This window comes from Myxocyprinus asiaticus, chromosome 6 (assembly GCF_019703515.2).
Source record: "Myxocyprinus asiaticus isolate MX2 ecotype Aquarium Trade chromosome 6, UBuf_Myxa_2, whole genome shotgun sequence".
Taxonomy (NCBI): Eukaryota; Metazoa; Chordata; class Actinopteri; order Cypriniformes; family Catostomidae; genus Myxocyprinus; species Myxocyprinus asiaticus.
The window spans coordinates 40,242,786-40,259,459 of record NC_059349.1 but is presented as its reverse complement, the minus strand read 5'-3'; the positions used below and the strand labels follow the sequence as shown (position 1 = coordinate 40,259,459).

Here is a 16,674-nt window from a genome sequence, read left to right as displayed (position 1 = left end):
TGAACAGGAAAAATTCAAGACTACCTAAAATGACTTTGTGTCTTTGCAAGTGTGGCAGTCCGTTGTTCTGTATTTGATACCTGAAAAGTGTCTCTCCAAGTGTATAAACTACAATGAGACTACAAATGAGTGAGGATCATAACTTAGTAAAACAGTTCCTCAGGCATGGTTCTCCACCCTCAGGGTTTGTTGAATGTAATTCCAAGGGAGGACAGAGATAGGTCACATTGTTCATTCACTTCCTGCAGGTGAAATATAGGGCACATAATTATACATCTTCCAAAGCTCTCACCCATTCTTCTAAATAATTCGTAGACTTTCATCCACAGCTGACCATTTGCTAGAACGGGGCTGGAATTAACCATTTTATGGTACAAAAAATGCAGGTGGCTGTCACCAATGGCTGAACCAATGAGTTTCGATGTTACTGATGTACTGTCGTATTTGATTTGAGCTCTGTATACGAGTTGATTAATGATTTGATTTGAATTGAGAGTGAATCATACAAAAGTGACTGAATGCCTTCAGAAGACTTAGAATATGACACATGAGTCACATGGACTACTTTTATTACACTTTTGTGTGTATTTTAAGCTTAAACCTTCTGCAACCCCGCTCACACATGTGTGGACATTGTATTTTGGCTTTGCTATATGCAACGAATCATTTAAATTCATTTAAACCGACTGATCTCCGTTCAGGAGACTCTTTGCTGTCAGTAAAGGGTTAAACTTTCGATGCAGGGAGTAATGTGACAAAACAACATGTAGCCAACAACAGCGGAGTTTGTCTTTGGGAGCAACACCAACAAAACTACATCTGGTAAGAAAGGTAATTAAGTTTTAACATTGAAACCTGTTTGCCTTAAAAGCTTTGAGTCTCTAGTTTCATTCAATATGCCATTTTTAAAATTTGAGCGAATTATTGTGAAACACCACGCTGACAAACACAATGTACAGTAATGTGTACTTTAGCGCATCTTTTCCTTAGAAATCCTATATTTACTGTGCATTATCACATTGGAAATCAATGGGTTCATCCAAAACTGAACATTTTTGCTTTCAGAGGCTTTATATGGAGCTAGGATGAAAATAAGGTGCATTTTGAACTGTTCAGATCAGTGCAGACAGACAGCACACTGGAGGTTAAGTCATTCACCAAATAGGGAGCCAGGGAGAGTTCAGTTTCAGGCTTCAGATGATGTTTGGATAACTAAACATGTTTGGCAGACATGGGACATGGTAATCGCTACATAGATTCAGAATGTATAATTTATAATTTTATTTGAACATGGTTGGCAGTGATTGGATAATACTAGCCATTCCTTTGAATCAGAATTAATTATGCTAATTTCTGATGTAATGTCTGTAATGTCTCAAAAACATGAATAACCAACACTCCAGGAAACATAATAAACAAGTTGATTAAAAAATAAAATCTAACTTTCTATAGCTTGGTATTATTTAAAATGTCACACTTAGTCCAGCTGTCCACATACGTTGGAATACATCTATTTTTAGAAAAACAATTTGCTCTAGAAATTATATATATATATTAGTTTACATATACAGTTGTTTGCATACCCTGCCAGAAATTGTGAAATTTAGGCATTGATTTTGAAAATATGACTGATCATGCAAAAAACTGTCTTTTATTTAAGGATAGTGATCATATGAAGCCATTTATTATCACATAGTTGGCTCCTTTTTAAATAATAATGATAACAGAAATCACCCAAATGGCCCTGATCAAAAGTTTACATACCCTTGAATGTTTGGCCTTGTTACAGACACAAAAGGTGACACACACAGGTTTAAATAGCAATTAAAGGTTAATTTCCCACACCTGTGGCTTTATAAATTGCAATTAGTGTCTGTGTATAAATAGTCAATGAGTTTGTTAGCTCTCACATGGATGCACTGAGCAGGCTAAATACTGAGCCATGGGGAGCAGAAAAGAACTGTCAAAAGACCTGCGTAACAAGGTAATGGAACTTTATAAAGATGGAAAAGGATATAAAAAGATATCCAAAGCCTTGAAAATGCCAGTCAGTACTGTTCAATCACTTATTAAGAAGTGGAAAATTCAGGGATCTATTGATACCAAGCCAAGGTCGGGCAGACCAAGAAAGATTTCAGCCACAACTGCCAGAAGAATTGTTCGGGATACAAAGAAAAACCCACAGGTAACCTCAGGAGAAATACAGGCTGCTCTGGAAAAAGACGGTGTGGTTGTTTCAAGGAGCACAATACGACGATACTTGAACAACAATTAGCTGCATGGTCGAGTTGCCAGAAAGAAGCCTTTACTGCGCCAATGCCACAAAAAATCCCGGTTACAATATGCCCGACAACACCTTGACACGCCTCACAGCTTCTGGCACACTGTAATTTGGAGTGACGAGACCAAAATAGAGCTTTATGGTCACAACCATAAGCGCTATGTTTGGAGAGGGGTCAACAATGCCTATAGTAAAATAATACCATCACCACTGTGAAGCATGTTGGCGGCTCACTGATGTATTGGGGGTGCGTGAGCTCTAAATGCAAGGGAAATCTTGTGAAAATTGATGGCAAGATGAATGCATGTTATCAGAAAATACTGGCAGACAATTTGCATTCTTCTGCACGAAAGCTGCGCATGGGACGCCCTTGGACTTTTCAGCATGACAATGACCCTAAGCACAAGGCCAAGTTGACCCTCCAGTGGTTACAGCAGAAAAAGGTGAAGGTTCTGGAGTGGCCATCACAGTCTCCTGACCTTAATATCATCGAGCCACTCTGGGGAGATCTCAAACGTGCGGTTCAAGCAAGACGACCAAAGACTTTGCATGACCTGGAGGCATTTTGCCAACACGAATAGGCAGCTATACCACCTGCAAGAATTTGGGGCCTCATAGACAACTATTACAAAAGGCTGCACTCTGTCATTGATGCTAAAGGGGGCAATACACAGTATTAAGAACTAAGGGTATGCAGACTTTAGAACAGGGGTCATTTAATTTTTTTCTTTGTTGCCATGTTTTGTAAAATAAAATAAGTGTTTTGCCTGCTCGCTCATATTTTCTTTAAAAATGGTACATATATTACCAATTCTCCAAGGGTATGCAAACTTTTGAGCACAACTGTGCATGTGTATATATATATATATATATTTACAAACACACACACATATATATACTGGCGGCCAAAAGTTTGGAATAATGTACAGGCTCTTATGGTAAGAAATTAGTACTTTTATTCACCAAAGTGGCATTGAACTGATCACAATGTGTCAGTCATATACAAAATAGTCAGGACATTAATAACGTGAAAAATTACTATTACAATAAAAAAAAAAAAAAATTAAAAAAAAAAATAAATAAAAATAAGAACTTATTAAACTACTTCAAAGAGTTCTCATCAAAAATCCTCCATGTGCAGCACTGACAGCTTTGCAGATCCTTGGCATTCAAGCTGTCAGTTTGTCCAGATACTCATGTGACATTTCACCCCAAGCTTCCTGTAGCACTTGCCATAGATGTGGCCGTCTTGTCGGGCACTTCTCATGCACCTTACAGTCTAGCTGATCCCACAAAAGCTCAATGGGGTTAAGATCCATAACACTCTTTTCCAATTATCTGTTGTCCAATGTCTGTGTTTATTTGCCCACTCTAACATTTTCTTTTTGTTTTTCTGTTTCAAAAGTGGCTTTTTCTTTGCAATTCTTCCAATAAGGCCTGCACCCCTGAGTCTTCTCTTTTCTGTTGTACATGAAACTGGCGTTGAGCAGGTAGAATTCAATGAAGCTGTCAGCTGAGGACATGTGAGGCGTCAATTTCTCAAACTAGAGACTCTGATGTACTTATCCTCTTGTTTTGTTGTACATCTTGCCTTCCACATCTCTTTCTGTTCTTGTTAGAGACAGTTGTCCTTTGTCTTTGAAGATTGTAGTGTAGACCTTTGTATGAAATCTTCTGTTTTTTGGCAATTTCAAGCATTGTATAGACTTCATTCCTCAAAACAGTGATTGAATGACGAGTTTCTAGAGAAAGCTGTTTCTTTTTTGCCATTGTTTGACCTAATATTGACCTTAAGACATGCCAGTCTATTGCATACTGTGGCAACTCAAAAACAAACACAAAGACATTGTTAAGCTTCATTTAACGAACCAAATAGCTTTCAACTGTGTTTGATATAATGGCAAGTGATTTTCTAGTACCAAATTAGCAATTTAGCATGATTACTCAAGGATAAGGTATTGGAGTGATGGCTGCTGGAAATGGGACCTGTCTAGATTTGATCAAAAATGACTTTTTCAAATAGTGAGGGTGCTGTTTTTTACATCAGTAATGTCCTGACTATACTTGGTGATCAGTTGAATACCACTTTGGTGAATTAAAGTACCAATTTCTTTCCGAAACAGCAAAATATGTATATAAATATACTGTATGTGTGCATGTTTATTAGGTGCTACTAGTTACAAATCAAAAAGGGAAAAGTAAAATAACATAATAACATAAAATGCACACAGCAGTCATGCTGGGTGTCTCAGGAGGTTAAAGTGAGTCACTATCTACTGATATTGTGTGGAAATCAGCGACAGTGACATTTAAAATATATCCCTTTTTCTGCAGAAGAAAATAAGTCATGTGGGTTTGAAACGACATGAGGGTAAGTGAATAAAGACAGAATTTACATTATGGGTGGACTATCCCTTTAAATTAACATAAATGAGAACTCAATTTTCATGAGCCATGAAATAGTAACCTCTGAGCAATCAAGTTTTTCCACTGGGAACAGCATCAATGCACAAATAGCAAATCCAATCAGAAGAAATACAAATTAGAGCTAAAAGATACATTTCTTTTACTGTGTACGCCCAATTCTGGGGGTATTTATTCAATCATCCCACAAGGTGGCTTCTATGAAATGCATTTAGCTGAAATGTTTTGTAATGTTCCACTGCTTTTGAGGCGCCTGTTTTAAAACCTAATCTGCATTATCAAGCATATGTATATTGGATTAATTAAAATAAATATGTGGAAACATCCACATATAAATTCTAATTGCATTTATTGTTTAGAGAGCCTACATAAAGAAACTAATCATCTTTCATTGTTATTTTCTTCTACTGATGAATGTGCATAGAATTGTAGGTCAGGGCCATGTTAATTTGGTTGATGTTTTTTCATTGGTGTTTTGTATGTGCTTTGTATTTGTTATTACTAACTGTGCTTACTGTGAACCTTGTTGCAGGTGTTGTGATTGTGTTACAGTTAAAAAAAAAAAAAAAAAAAACAAACAGTTAAAATAAATAATAAAGCATGATATACAGTACTGTGAAAGTCTTTAGATGTTTCACAGAAACATATGTCTGAAGATAGTTGTTTTATATCTTCTGATTTGGTGTGTCAGTTTGGGATTACATGAAGAGAATAAGGCTGTCTCATTTGTCTCAAAGGGATAGTTCACCCAAAAAAATGAAAATGCTCTCATCATTTACTCACCCTCATACCATCCCAGATATGGATGACTTTCTTCTACAGAACACAAATGAAGAATATCTCAGAAAGGCCCAGAAAATGCAAGTGAATTGTGACCAGACTTTTGAAGCACCGAAAATCACATAAAAGCAGCATAAAAGTAATCCATATTAGACTCCACTGGATCTATGTCTTCAGGAGCGATATGATAGGTGTGGATGCCATATAACATAATATGTATAACTAGGACTATGATAGAATATTAGGAAATATACAAGATACGGTATTACAAAAAAAAAAAAAAAATCTGGGGATGTCCCAATACTGATACTGGTATCAGTATCGGGGCCGATACCGCGCTCATGTACTCGTACTCATAAAAATGCTCCGATACAAAAAACGGATTCCATCTGACGTACGAATGTCATTACGTAAACATTCAGTGCACAATTAAAATCACATTATGTCCTAGTGAGATTATTCTATCGAAAAAGATACAATTGAATTATATAAATATATAGTTTGCATGAGCAGCATGTTGCAAATGTGAGCACATGTGAATGTGTGGAGACAGTGTGGTGCCAAAAACGGCTGTACATACCTTTTAAAGCTCCTCCTTGGCTCATACAACTCCGTCATGAGTATCGAGCACTCTGTTTGTAGCAGATGACAGTGAACAGAGCGCAAATTCACTTTGTAGTGCAAGGCAAATAAAGAGTACATATTTATTCATTTAAATATCAGCCTTTTGTGGTTTAATAATCACTTTGAGTCACGTAGCGACCTGCTCTTCTGGAGTGAGAAGCTCCCGTCTTATGTGAGAGCTCCTTGGTTATAAAAACACAGGAACACTTCAAAATAAAAGCTCAGCCAAAATGAAAGCTCAATTTAAATTAAAAAAGTATGACAGAAATGTAATATTCACTGTTATACTACTACTACTACTACTAATAATAATAATAATAATAATTAATCAATAATAATTGTATTATATTTAAGCAATATTTTACATTTGTGATGCTCTGTAGTGCATCACTTTATTTGACATAAATAATTCAAATACATTTTAGATTGTGTTGTGAGGTTCTGAATAAAAGCACTTAACTTGATAAAAATAATACAATATCATGTTGAAAATTAATTGCTATACAGTGCATCCGGAAAGTATTCACAGCGCTTCACTTTTTCCACATTTTGTTATGTTACAGCCTTATTCCAAAATGGATTAAATTCATTATTTTCCTCAAAATTCTACAAACAATACCCCATAATGACAACGTGAAAGAAGTTTGTTTGAAATCTTTGTAAATTTATTAAAAATAAAAAACAAAAAAAAATCACATGTACATAAGTATTCACAGCCTTTGCCATGACACTCAAAATTGAGCTCAGGTGCATCCTGTTTCCACTGATCATCCTTGAGATGTTTCTACAACTTGACTGGAGTCCACCTGTGGTAAATTCAGTTGATTGGACATGATTTGGAAAGGCACACACCTGTCTATATAAGTTCCCACAGTTAACAGTGCATGTCAGAGCACAAACCAAGCCATGAAGTCCAAGGAATTATCTGTAGACCTCCGAGACAGGATTGTATTGAGGCACAGATCTGGGGAAGGGTACAGAAACATTTCTGCAACATTGAAGGTCCCAATGAGCACAGTGGCCTCCATCATCCGTAAATGGAAGAAGTTTGGAACCACCAGGACTCTTCCTATAGCTGGCCACCCGGCCAAACTGAGCGATCGGGGGAGAAGGGCCTTAGTCAGGGAGGTGACCAAGAACTCGATGGTCACTCTGACAAAGCTCCAGCATTTCTCTGTGGAAAGAGGAGAACCTTCCAGAAGATCAACCATCTCTGCAGCACTCCACCAATCAGGCCTGTATGGTAGAGTGGCCAGACGGAAGCCGCTCCTCAGTAAAAGGCACATGACAGCCCGCCTGGAGTTTGTCAAAAGGCACCTGAAGGACTCTCAGACCATGAGAAACAAAGATTGAACTCTTTGGCCTGAATGGCAAGCGTCAAGTCTGGAGGAAACCAGGCACCGCTCATCACCTGGCCAATACCATCCCTACAGTGAAGCATGGTGGTGGCAGCATCATGCTGTGGGGATGTTTTTCAGCGGCAGGAACTGGGAGACTAGTCAGGATCGAGGGAAAGATGAATGCAGCAATGTACAGAGACATCCTTGATGAAAACCTGCTCCAGAGCGCTCTGGACCTCAGACTGGGGCAAAGGTTCATCTTCCAACAGGACAACGACCCTAAGCACACAGCCAAGATAACAAAGGAGTGGAGACCAGAGACCAGACTTGAACCCAATTGAACATCTCTGAAGAGATCTGAAAATGGCTGTGCACTGACACTCCCCATCCAACCTGGTGGAGCTTGAGAGGTCCTGCAAAGAAGAATGGGAGAAACTGCCCAAAAATAGGTGTGCCAAGCTTGTAGCATCATACTCAAAATGACTTGAGGCTGTAATTGGTGCCCAAGGTGCTTCAACAAAGTATTGAGCAAAGGCTGTGAATACTTATGTACATGTGTTTTTTTTTTGTTTTTTTTTTAATTTGCAAAGATTTCAAACAAACTTCTTTCACGTTGTCATTATGGGGTATTGTTTGTAGAATTTTGAGGAAAATAATGAATTTAATCCATTTTGGAATAAGGCTGTAACATAACAAAATGTGGAAAAAGTGAAGCGCTGTGAATACTTTCCGGATGCACTGTACTTTCATTTGATTAAAGTTTTAATGAATTTATTTAAACACCATTTTGATGATACAATTGAAATAAACGGTTGATATGCAGTTTTAAAAAAAAGAAAACGGGTATCGGACTTGATATCGGCAAAAAAGTAACTGTACTCATACTTAGTCCCAGAAAAAATGGTATCGAGACATCCCTAAAAATAAGAGGAATTCCTAACCCTTACAAGGCCAGTTTTTGCCCCCACATTTTGAATTTTGGGGGCATTTTTGTCATTTTTGGTGTAATTTTTGCCCCAAGCAAAAATTATTCATGACATTATTTTTTAAAACATCCTCACTATACAACATTTTTCATGTTCAAAAATTCAGAACACTGGCTGAAACTTTTGCACAGTACTATACACTGATGCTTTAATAAGCTCTTATTCAAATCAAGTAAGAGACCTTGTCAGAAATAGATTGAGCTGAAAATATATGTGTGATTTTTAACATCAAGTACAACACCCCTATATTAATGACAGCCTGTCACACCTTGGAAGTAATTGTGACCAGCACATCAACACTCTCTTCTTCCACTAACAAGATCAAAATACAGACAAATTGCTTTAACAGATAGATAGTTTCTCTTAACTTTTGTTAAACATTATTTTGTAATAACAGTTTATAGAATAATCTTTTAATATACTAAACTCTAAAAGCTTGTTTCAGCACATTTGCTCATGACATGCTCATGTAAGAGCTATTGTTTGAATCTCTCCTGGGTCATATCCCAATCCCATTCACCCCCCTCTCTCTCCCCCACCTGTCTCTACTATCGTCTAAATTGTTGTTTTTTTACTGGGATCAAGGGGGCTTCAAAGAGGCACTAGGGGGACTGCAGAAAATGTTTATGTAAAAATAAAAGCAAATAAAATGTAAATCTTGTATAGAAATATATATATATATATATAATCGGCTGTCAAACGATTAAAATATTTAATCGCGATTAATCGCATAGTTTTTTGTAGTTAATCACGATTAATCACAATATCTTTATAAACATGAGTGGACAAAATATGCTTCCAGATCCAGTTGTATTTTTTAGTCATCCACACAAAACCTACCCCACCAACAAAGTTGAACAACAGAAAATGAACACAACACAGCGCAATTCAAATTATGTACAAAATATGGTAGTTGTACGTGTATTTTAGGATTTCTTTTTATGGAGTTTTGACAGACATAATCTTTACAGGAGTACAGTGGAATTAAATAGCTCCGTGACTATTTGCACCACTCATGCAGAAAAGTCTGCACTGTCAATTACAATTGACAACTCTGTGCAAAATACATCAAAAACTCCTTTTAGACCCCAGTCACAATTGTAACTGGACAGTGTAGATTACTTGCAGGGTTCCAGAAATTTCTCCAACTTCTGCATTGGCTTGTGCACTATCAAACAGAGACACTGTGACAGAACCTTGTAGACAGCAGCAGGGTTTCCGTTAGCCGGTAATCAGTACCACCGCTCCCTATACGCATATTACGCAGTCTGCATAGGGCACCAACTCCCCAGAAACTCCACTGGCTGCCTTTACTGGCACGTTAATACGTTATTAAAGGATCACAGGCGATCGCCTTGCACTCACACTTTCACTTCACACTCTCACCGCACCTCGTAACCTTTGCCTCGCGCTCGCACCACGCCTCGATATAACTGTCATTATATCAAGCACAGTTGAAAACTATTTGGTTCGTTAAATGAAGCTTAACAATGTCTTTGTGTTTGTTTTTGAGTTGCCGCAGTATGCAATAGACTGGCAATGTCTTAAGGTCAATATTAGGTCAAAACTGTAAAAAAAGAAACCGCTTTCTCTAGAAACTCGTCAGTCAATCATTGTTTTGAGGAATGAAGGCTATACAATGCTTGAAATTGCCAAAAAACTGAAGATTTCATACAAAGGTGTGCAATACAGTTTACAAAGACAAAGGACAACTGGCTCTAACAAGGACAGAAAGAGATGTGGAAGGCCAGATGTACAACTAAACAAGAGGATAAGTACATCAGAGTCTCTAGTTTGAGAAATAGACACTTAACCCTCTGAGGTCTGAGGGTGTTTTGGGCCCTGGAGAAGTTTTGACATGCCTTGACATTTGTGCTTTTTTGTTGCTTAAAAACATATTAATGGCTAAAGTCTGACAATACTGTATTCAGCACAAACTAGGCTACAATAATATGTGAGCAACATGTATGTACATGTTTGTATTTTTGAGAAAATCACATTTATGCATGGTTTTTGAAAAAACAAAAATGTTAAGTCACTGAAATAAGGCCATATAACACATACTAAACATTTGTTCACAAGACTTTTGAGAACTGGATCTTGTAGCCTAGAGTTTTTGCTACAAAAATGATGCAAAAACAGTGATATTGTGTAATATTTTTACAATTTAAAATAACTTTTCTATTTGAATATATTGTAAAATGCAATTTATTCCTGTGATCAGAGCTGAATTTTCAGCATCGTTACTGCAGTCTTGTGTCACATGATCCTTCAGAAATCATTCTAATATGCTGATTTTCTAATATGGGCATATTTACAGCACATTTTACACATTTACACCCGAACAGATATTTGCAAGTACAAGCTTCGTTGATGATAATGAGGCAGCATAAACACTAGTTAAAATATAATCTAAACATTCATATTATTTTTATATCATATTACATATCATATTTATTTCATACACTATACAATTTAAATACCTGCTTTAGCCGAAACAACATTTAAATGTAACTAAAACTTGCCTATTAGGACATATTTCAAATTTCAATACTCTGAATACTGGCTGGCAAGTCTAATTAAACTAGTAAAATATGTACATGTTAATATAAAATAGCATGTCAACTAATATGTAAGTAAAACTAAATGACTTACTTATCCGAAATTGTATCCTCAGCTGCATCAGGTCGCTCTTCAAAATGCAAATGTTCCTCATCGGATTCCCGCTCTTCTTCTGAGGAAAATGTGAACTCTTCATCACTATCCAGGACCTTCCTCACCCGTGTAGCGTGCCATCTTCCAAATGCGCAGGAAAGTGAATGAATCTGATGATGAACTTGATGCTTTTTAAGGCATTGTTGGGGGCGTTTACCATTTGCATTGATCGCCTCAGCACATTACCGTATGAATAGCGTGCTCTACTGGTGGGTGGAATTACATTAGGGATAATTAGCTGAGCCAGGAGAAACTGTATATTGCTGTGTTTCATACAGATTACATTGCAGGAGAATATTTGTTTTAAATTTGAATTATTTTACTTAAAAGTAGACATTTTAAGCTTTCTTTAGACATATGTTTCATGTTCGATTGATATGTTTCACTTTATTTTTGTGATGTGTTTCAGAAAGATGCTTGCAGAGACAGAGACGGCTGAAAGCGCACCCTGTTTATTTTCTTTATTTTACAAAAGCACAAGGTTTTGTTGTTATAGTGAGTGTACACAAATAAAAGTAGACCCTTTATAGTCTCTAATGATGTCTTACACTTATCTGTATGCCCCAAAATGATGGAGTATTTTAAGTTGTTTCCGCTGTTATGAGGAAAAAATCCAGCAGGACGCACCAGCGCGTCCGTCGACCCCAGAGGGTTCACATGTCCTCAGCTGACAGCTTCATTGAATTCTATCCACTCAACACCAGTTTCATGTACAACAGTAAAGAGCAGACTCAGGGGTGCAGGCCTTATGGAAAGAATTGCAAAGCAAAAGCCACTTTTGAAACAGAAAATCAAAAAGAAAAGGTTAGAGTGGGCAAAGAAACACAGACATTGGACAACAGATAATTGGAAAAGAGTGTTATGGATCTTAAACCTACTGAGCTTTTGCGGGATCAGCTAGACTGTAAGGTGCATGAGAAGTGCCCGACAAGACAGCCACATCTATGGCAAGTGCTACAGGAAGCGTGGGGTGAAATGTCACCTGAGTATCTGGACAAACTGACAGCTAGAATGCCAAGGATCTGCAAAAGATGTCATTGCTGCACATGGAGGATTTTTTGATGAGAACACTTTAAAGTAGTTTAAGAAGTTCTGATTTTTTTTTTTTTTTCAAATTGTAATAGTAATTTTTCACATTATTAATGTCCTGACTATACATTGTGATCAGTTGAATGCCACTTTGGTGAATAAAAGTACCAATTTCTTTTCATAAGAGCAAAATCTTTACATTATTCCAAACTTTTGGCGCCAGTGTATATATACACAGTATTATTGTAAAGAATATTATGCAAATACATTTAAACTGAAAATGTTTCTCAAATATTGTAATATTGGTGAGGAAACAAGATACAATGTTAATTAATATAATAACATTAACTGTCTAAATTACATGAAAATATACAGCTGTCTTTATATAATATTAAAATTCTATATTATTTTTAGAATTTTAAATTTTGGGGAAACTATCCCTTTCAGACAGCTGTTGGAATGAAACACAGCCACCAAAAGAAAAAGCCATTTTCCACATTTATTTCACAGCAGGTTCTGCTTCTAAAAATGGAACAAAATACAATTGCAAAGTATCTGAACTGCAGGCACTGCGATTCTCTTTCAGTCTATCCCTCTATTCTCACTCACATGTGTGGTTTCTGCAATCCATCCATAGTTTCCCTGGACCGCTTCCTAGCTTTGGTTTTGTTGGCTAATCTCATGCGAGGAAGGCAAAGTTTAGCTGAACAATACAGCATTGTACATCATCCGCCAGAAGAGATTAATGGAAAAGAGGCTGGTGAAGCTGCAGCTCAAATAAAAAATTAGCAAATGAAGCTGCCATTTCTTTTTACTTTTTCTTTTTTGCCTCTCTTGACTCTTCTCACTTTCTCCAGCTCATCCTTCACAGTAATTTGATTGATAATGCTCCATGCATACTACAAGACCTACACTATCTTCTCTACAGGGGGAAGTCATGTTCCCAGAAATAACAATTCATCTTCAGCATCCCTGCCTCAGCATATATCATCGACTTCAGTCCTATCATCGTTATTTTACATCAAAGCGAGCTGATACAAGATAGACAGTGAGCGAGGGAAGAGACTAGCACTTAACAACCCTGGGTCGTGTTCCCACACCCCAATTCATGTGGTGCCAGAAGGACACCCACATTCCTTTCTCCAAACAGACGAACACAGGATTGATGACTTCTATGCATAATTCACAGTCTGCAATAGTCTGATAGTCTGTATGTGGAAGAATAGAGTGGGATAGAGCAAGAAAAGTGTAAAGAATGTGAACGAGAGTGAGGAGAATTAAAGAGAATAACGGATAGAGACATAGGGCCTGTTTTTCTCTGAGTCTCCCTGGCAGCAATCTTATGTGTGTATCCATTGGCTCCCTGAAAAGGCAGTGAAATATCACCTGTCACCCAATCAGAGTGCAACACTCCCATTTCCCAGCAACACTTTAACAACAGCTGCCATCCACCATTAATATGTCATAGATAAATCAAACAGAGTAACGACTGAACAGGACTTTTCTGGAGTTTCTCAAAGCTATAGTTCAGGGTTATTCAACTTCATAAAAAAAAATACAACAAACAAAAAACAGAAAACTAAAAATTGCTTTCAAAATTGGACCATAACAGAGAGAGTAATTAAGACTGATAATAAAAGTTGTATTAAACAACAACAGTGAAGTTTGTTATTGTTGGTGAAGTAGCATCCAACGTAACCCAAATGTAAGTTTGTTATATATGCAATGATTTATACTTTTGACTTTTCAAATCGAATGTATTCTTGACCAAATTAATGAACAAAACTTTTCTGTTTCTCCGAACTCACGCTTATCAGTCATCCATGATATTAGTTCTTTAATCTTCCCATTCCGTCAAAATGACAGATAATGATCATTCATAGCGCAACCTCTGAAACAGTCTAAAAAACACGGTGCTCTTGCACAAGACACTAAAAACCTTGAGAAGTGGTGCAACGTGAATTTAGCTCAATTTTACATCAAAAAACAATTGAAAAACAGCATGAACAGACACAAAACAAGTTCAGTGTGAACAGCCCCTTAGACAACTGACAACTTCAGGCAGGCCACTGAAAATTTCAAACGGTCTGGAATTGGCCCGCGGGTCACCTGTTGATTAGCCCTGCTATAGATTATGTAGAAAAATATAATTGATCTTAGATTCATCATCATTCTTATTACTTTACATATAATTTTATTTTGATTAATTTTTTTTGCCACTGTTTAACCCTCAGAGACCCAAGCATAGAGATTGATGATGTATTTATGAAGCCACTGATTATAAAAGCCGTGATTTTTAACTATTTAGCTTTTGAGTGAATTTTGTGTGATTTTAGAACGCACTGGCAGTCTTTTGTAAGCACATTTAGCATTTTTTATTTGTTTATTTTATTTTACTATTGTGTGACCATACCAAGCTGTGACATTCAATACTAATTTCCCCACCACCTAAACTGGTGTTTCAGTGCAGAGTATCAGCTACTGTTAAATGTAGCTTTTTATACTTTGAGGGAATAAACTTATCAATGGCTTACTTATATTCGCCTCTGCATATTAAGCTGGGATAGGAGAAAGCATTCTAACATAAAAAATAAAAAAAAATACACAATTTACATAACTTTAAAAAGATTTCTCCAACCACTGCTTGATGTGCAGAGACAACTAAATAAGCCATTTGTTGGTTGACTTCCCTAAAGAGTGTAAACACTGATGCTCTGTAGTGTTTTTTTTTTTTTTTTTTGTATGTTTAAGTGGTCTAACATGTCAACTTCTAGCCAAACAATATACAACAGGGGGTTAGTCAATAGATATGCAATTCCATGTGGTGCCACTAGTGGCGCACAAACAACACTCTTTACCTTAAAAGTTTGCTATTTCAATAACAAAAACACACCGAAGTAACATAATCAGTAATCACCTGTAGTTGATGGTAATGCTGTGAAGAAAGGAGCATGTTGTCATGTAAAAGATTCGCAGAGGAATGAAAAACAAATGTTAATCAGCAGCACTATACAGCTTGAGCTGTGAATATGTAATATATAAAACCCAGAAAAGCTTCCAAACAGCTTTTTTTCAAGGCTGTCAGAACGGAGATTAATTCTAGACACTGTCATTTAATGAGCTGTGGAGAGTTACCTGTCGTAGTGCTTCCACACTTTCCTCTTTGTATTAAAAAAAATCACTCTATTTAATTACTTTGCATCTGCCACCCCCCTTAACAACCAGCACTTGAAACCCACCAAAATGGAATCCATCTTCCATAAACACCTAAGTCATAAAGCTGTGTTGTCATTCTCTGTGAGACAGGTGATTGAAGCTGTGTGTGTCTGCTCCATCCCTTCTAAAGCCAGAATGCTCATTGTGTAAGTCTTTTTCCAAGGCCATTCAGTTTATTGAGTACTCAGCCTTGGAAATGGTGCGACAAGATCCACTTACACAAGGGTTGTGTGTCACCAGAACAATTGAGACAGAGGTAGGCGGCATAGCAGACAGGTCAGGCAGATCTATCTCCATAACAGTGGGGAAAGCATTCTCTAAATCTCTTTTATATGAGCATTAGGCATCACAAAATTTCATACTCAACCGCCCTCGCACACACACAAACAGAGAAATACAGGACTTTTGTACTGAAGAATCAAGCCATTTTTACAATCAAATGCCATCATATAGTATATGGTAATAATGCTAGATATTCTGGAATCATCATGGGAAAAAAAAACAAAAAAATAGATGAAGCTAATTTTGAATTACACTAACAGCCACAAGTTTTCACACACCTTCTCTTTCAATATTAATTAGTATTTTCAAATTTTTTTAACTATGAAATAACAAATGGACAGCCTGACCTCATGAGATTTACGTGACAATGGCAACATTTTTGCAAACCCAAATTACGTGCTTTATTCACGTTTGGCTGCAGTTTCCCAGTGAAATGTCCAGCGGGGGGCAGCAAAAGCAAGTGAAATTATGTTGTAATCATACTAGGTTTTAAAGGTAAATATTAGATGGATGTTTTAATGGGTAAAATGTACCTCCCTAACCTAAAACCTTAACCTAAACCTAACTAATAATACTCAATAAAACTCAAGTTAGAGGTGAACAAAACAGACATCCTTACCCTAAAGCAACACCTAAACCTAACCGATAGTGTTTTAAAAGTAAATTCGACATGAAAAGCAAATTTACTGAATAAACCATGTCACTTTGCTTTTATGGCACTTTCGCTTCACTTTCATTTCAAGCTTGCTTGGCTGGGCTTGAGGTTGGGTTTCCGAATCCAAAGTCCAACACTCTATCAGGTGTGCTACCATGGAAGTTAATCACTTCAGAATAATTGTGTAAATATAGATGGGTCTGTAATACAAGCATTAAAATGTATAGTTTTTCAAATGATGCGTTAGAGTAAAAGTGTTTTGAAATAGTAACAAAAAGGGTTTATAAAGTCATAAACAGCCATAGTACCCGTGATTTGTGTGAAAGTGAATAAAACGCACAG

General features: G+C 36.8%; 1 protein-coding gene across 1 annotated transcript in view; it reads right to left on the bottom strand.

Annotated features, from left to right (window-relative positions):
* Positions 1 to 16,674, bottom strand: part of LOC127442322 (calsyntenin-2-like) — a 390,092-nt gene that overhangs the window by 224,976 nt on the left and 148,442 nt on the right. The window lies entirely within an intron of this gene.